A 6,000-nucleotide genomic window follows, 5' to 3' on the forward strand; every position below is an offset into this window, starting at 1 on the left:
ACAAGATGAGTTTTGTTTTTTTCTTCACAACAAAGATCTTGACAAAAATATATACAACAATGATTCATTTACATTATATAATTTTTATATTTTTAAAATTTCTAAATCAAAATTAAATTTATGATTTATTTTTATTAAAATAATATTTTTAAATTTAATAATTTTAATATGAAAATCCAAAAAATAAAAAATTATACTAGTGTAAGTTTTATATTTTTTATTATTGAATCAAAAGTAAATCCCTAACTAATTTAGATCAAAATAATATTTTTAATTATATATATATATATATGAAATATTAATATGGTAATAAATTTGTTCTTAGACCAGAAAGCCCACTAGCCTAGCCCAACTGAGGCAGAGCTTTGATCAGGAGTTTTCAAGCACATGCTTGGCCGATTCATAATATTATTTTATTAATAAAATATTTTATTTAATTTTAAAGATAAATATATTTAAATTACTAAAATGTTAATATAAAAAATAATTTTTAATATTTTCATGTAAACAAGCCTAAGTGAGCTAATCAAACTCAAATTTGATATTTAGAGTTATCAATTCAGCCTAATTCGACCTACGAACATTTTTATTTATTAATTAAAACATTTCTCTAATATCTTGTGAACTTGATGTATAATTTTTAATATTGTTTTTAATTTTAAATAAAAATAAACATGTTTTAAGAAAATAGCTTTACTAGAGAATGTCTTTAAGGTATATGTTAGGTTTTTAATTAAAAATTTATTCCATACATGAAAAACCACAGTACATAATTTGCACAATCAACTATTTATGTATCTTTGTACTTAAAAGATTCAGTATTTCCAGTAAATAATGGCAGGAAGAGAATAGCAAATATGTCAAAGTCTAGTGCCAACATTGCAAACTATTTGCCGTGAGAAAACTTAGAGGAATGACGAGTGTAAATTAAATTTTGTATTTATTATTATTATTATTATATTTTTTCTCTTTTTCTTTCTTTCTCTTCTTTTTCTTTTTTTTTTTCGGTTTAGTTCAATAGGAATCTGAGTGCATTAAATACACTCTCTCTGAAAGTCTAAAATCACAGTCACCGTCACCACCGACAGTTGCCTGACACACTGCCTAATTTGATAGCGTAAAATTTATGTTAAAAATATGAGATTTGAATCCCAGAAAGCTTTATAAATAGAGCTTTGTTACTTGCAAAAAGGGAAAGAGGATCAAAAAAAAAAATTGTCAAAAAATTTTTATAAAAAAAATAGCTTTTTGTAAAAAAGAAAAGAGGAGACTTGCAAAAAAAAAAAAAAAACCATTCTGTAAAAAATAAAAAATAAATAAAAAATAGCCCCTGGAACGGAAACTCAACGCCAAAAAAAAAAACACACTTGTAAAAAGAAAAAAATCAAGTCAGAATACAGAAAAGAAAAGACAAAAAAAAGTTTTGGCCGAAATTTAAAAGGCAGATATAGGGAATTGGGGATTTTTTTTGTTGAAAAGAAGGTCAGATCTGTATTCAGGGGGTTGAGAGGAGTTTGTGAATGTTTTTTGAAATTTTTCAACACCGACGACGACGATCGAGCTTGCCGTCGACTAAGACCACGACGGCCGTTACGACGAACGAAATTTTTCAACACCGACGATGGCGGTCGAGCTTGCCGCCGACTAAGACCATGACGGTCGTTACGACGAACGGTCACCGACCCTAATCAACCTGAAAAAGAAAAGGGAGAGGAAAGTGTTTTTTTTTTTAGGAAAAATGGAGAAATGACTTAAAAAGAAAAATTTTGGACTTTTATATAGAAGGTTAAGTATCTAAACGACACCGTTTTAAGCACTCAGGTTCCGCGCGTCAACTCGTCGACTTGACTCGACAACCCGACTCATCCTTAAACCCAGACCAGTCTAGCTGAATCGATCCAAATCGAGTTGGATCGTCCCCGAACCGTCAGATTGGACCAAGCCACCAATCCGATTGGACCAACGTTGAACGGTCAGGTTCATGCAAAAAAAAGTTTTTTTTTGAATTTTTTATTTTTTTATATATTATTTTATTAATACTTATGCATATTAAATATATATTTATTAGATTAAATGATGAAATATGTAGTTAAAATTTTTTTATAATTTTGTTAATTTTTAAAATAAACTTTAAAAATAAAAAATAAACTTAATAATAATACAAAAATAATAAAAATGTAAGAAAAGGAAATTTTTTATCCGACAATGAGATTCAAAGGTATTTCGAGTAATGATGCCTACAAAATCTCTAGGTAAGAAGATTTTTTTAAATACTACCAATGTATTAGAGTATTTATAAAAAATTTTCAATACAATAAAATTTTTTTTGTTAATAAAAAAATAAAAATTAATTAATTTTAAATAATAATAATAATATAAATAAGAAAAAAGGAAATTTTATTCAATGATGGGATTTTAAAAGTATTCTGAGTAGTGATGCTTTATGAAATCTCTAGGTAAGAAGATTTTTTTAAAATATTATCAGTGTATTAGAATATTTATAGAAAAACTTCAATATAATAAAAATTATTTTTCAAAAGTTGAAATTAAAAATAAAACAATTAATAAAATTTCTAAAAAAGAAAAAAAAATGTGTGCATCAACATGGTAACATTCTGCATTACATGCACGATATAGCTTTTTTTTACGAAAAGTAAATCGAGCCTCCGATAATGAGATTCTAAGGTATTCTAAAAAGCAATGCTTAAGAAATCTCTAAGTGAGAAAATATTTTTCTAATGTTACTAACGTACTGAAACATTTTAAAAATTATTTTGATAAAAAGGTTCTAATTTATTTTTCTCGAATAAAATTTTAACACTAAAAAAATAAAAAAAATTAAAAAAAATAATTTCTAATAAATGAAAAATCAAGGAAATTATTTAAAAAATTATTTTTCAAACACAAAAAATAAGACTATTTTTATTAAAATCAATGGATAACATATAGTTAATTGGTACCATTTTAACTAGACATTGTGGGGGTGTTAATCTTTCCCCACACGTAACCGACTCCTGAACCTAGACTGTTGCGCAGACCCTAAAATTATCTTTTTAATAAATTTTAATTAATTTTAAGATTTCATTAAAAGGATATGTTTTAATAGGTGGCCAATCGCACCTAGTCAAAAAAGACTGGTGGCGACTCCATTTTTCATTCTTTTATTTTCGTTTTCAAATTCATCGGACGGATACAAAATCGTTACGACAGCTTGGCGACTCCACTGGAGATACCAGTTATTTTCGAGAGTCAGGCCGAAATTAACTACATATTATCCTCAAATTTTGATTTAAACAGTCCTAATTGGTTTCTTAGTTTTTTATTTTTCACTTTTAACAAAAAAAAAAAAACAAAAACAAATCTAAAACCAAAAGAAAAAATTTACACACATTTTTTTTACTATGCCTCTTATGTTTTATTTTTCTATACATATTACTCTCAATAAATTATGATATATTTACACACATAATAACACGATGCATTTCATGCATGAGTTCTATACTTGAGCACTGTCCCTTATAGGAGAAAGTAGAGTACCTATGCCCTTGTAAGGTGATAACTTCTACAATGGCAAGTGAAATACTTCTACTCAAATTGAACCTTTTACATTCGTAGCCTGTAATGGGTGAGGATCGAGGTACCTCACTAGTCCAGCATGGACGACAGTGAGGAACAATTTGGGAATCTTTAGACACGTGTCATTCTAAACCTAGCATGTAATAAGCTTAGGAAACCAGCCTTAGGTAGAGCCTCATTCACATTCTTATAAAAAATACTTAAGAATAAAAGTTATGTGTAATATAAAACAAAACAAAACAAAATCTCAAAACTAAAAAAATTTTTTTTTCCCAAACTCATCCTCACACTAACTTAATTTTGTTTCATTTTTTTTCTTTTTTGTATTAATCATATCATGCAGTTCTGTATCAAGATATTTGCTATAGGACATATTTCTCTCAAGAAGTTTTCATGGATCCCATAGAACTACATATTTGCTCATCCTCAATCAATATCCCATGTGAGCCGTATAATAAAGTATATATTTTGTCGAAAGAAGCCCAACAAAAGAATGGAGATTGCTTGCCTATTGGCTATATGTTTGAGTTATCTAATAAGATACATTTAGATCTCACACAGAATAATTTAGAAGACTTAGCCTCCATCTGGGGTCAATTAAATGAAAAAAAGAAAAAAAAACTTTTACAAGAAGTATGGGTAGATTGCATCCCTCATTTCGATAGTGATCAATGAATAACTGGTCAAGGCAGCTATATAATTTTGAGATTTGTCCTATAGATACCTCACTTTTAATCAAAAAGATTTGGTGCCAACTGTTGAAAAGTATTCAATTTTACTTGGAATAGAACTATAGTGTCCAGATAAAGTATTTACTAGAAAGTCAAAATCAAGTTATCGCAAAAAGTTAGCCAAGCTTATGAGGGTTAAAGTGAAAACCATTGATTTCTTTGTAAAGCCTAAAGGAAAACATCTCGGTAATTGTTGGGACTTTTTTCGAAACTTCATTTAGAAGTATTTAAATGATGACCAAGGCATGGTTGTGTTTGCTCTATCATTGTATGGCATGGTGATCTTTTCGAAGACTTTGGGTTACATTGAGATAACTGTGGTAGACTTTTTTGAGCAAATTGAAACCCAAGCAATTAATCTTATAAGTGCGGGAAGAGTGTATTCTCAAAGTCATATCTACGAAACAAAGCACCAATTGAAAAGTTTTACAAAAGCCAATGGCCAACATTGAAAACTAAAAAAGAATGGGTTCTTTTCTTGCAAAGGCTTACCGATGATGAAATTGAATGGATGGCATCTTGGATGCCTCATGTGCCTTTGTTGTATTTTAGAAAAAATGAGCCATGGATACCACTATTAGGGTTATGGGGTGTTGTAAGTTACGCTCCATTGATGGTGCTTTGGCAATTTAGTGCAAAACAGTTTATTCCTGCCACTCATGGCTTGGTTTAGGTAGAATTCATTTACGGGAAACCAAATTCACCAAAAACCTTAAAGCATTTAATCCAAGCATGAAAGAAAATGCAAAGAATGAGATTAGGACCTCATCGATAAAGTCATTCATGATTACTAGATTTGAAAAGTAATGCGACCTAGAGACATAGTACTTTCTCCTGATAATAGCTCACACCAATCGCTAATCTTTCAATAAAAATGTAACTATCAGAATCAAGCTTGTCAAGAAAGAATTAAAAGTTAAAAAATAAAAAATAAGAAGAGAAACTTTGAGACTTCGTGAGAAAGTGTGATAGATGAAATATGAAGTAAAAATATAAGGGAGTAGATTGAAAAAGATCATAAAAGAATGAGATGTGGCCAACAATGATTTGAAAGATCTGTACTAAGAAAACAAGATGTTACGAGTCTAATTCAAGACTGAAAAGGTCACTAAGTCTTATCTTAGTCGACAATGTGAAGTGGATGAGCTCCAAGAAGAAATGAACCAATGAAAAAGCAAAGCTCAAGAAAAGTAAGAGGAGGTCACCATAATTTTTCAAAAATGTCAGAATTGGAAGGGGTTATATACTATAGCTTCAGCAAGATTGGTGAAATGTCAAAAGAAAAAGCCAATGTTGAAGGTTACAGTCACAAAAGAGAGAAGAAAGCACTTAGAAGTACTGAATGAAAAAGAATCACTTTATTGGGTGATCCAAAGGTTAAAGCTGCAACTGTAAGACCACAATAACTATATTTCAGTAATAATATATGAGTGACAAAAAAGGAAAAAAGATTAGATCTTCACATGTGATTTAAAAAGAGATGCTTGTATGAAGTGAAAGGTAGAAAGCTTAGGAAGGTAATAGTATATAGAATATCTGACTAATCAAGTTTGTAAGGTAGTGAAGAAAGTATGGGAAATGGTTGAAAATGTAGAGGTATTAAAACAAGAAGTCAATCCCATAAGAGAATGCGAACATCAACTAGTGAACTTTCTAGATGAAGTGAAGGACCATTATGAGCAAGTCAAACACT

This window comes from Durio zibethinus, chromosome 6 (genome assembly GCF_047325235.1).
Source record: "Durio zibethinus cultivar Kanyao isolate XHJ-2024 chromosome 6, ASM4732523v1, whole genome shotgun sequence".
Lineage (NCBI taxonomy): Eukaryota > Viridiplantae > Streptophyta > Magnoliopsida > Malvales > Malvaceae > Durio > Durio zibethinus.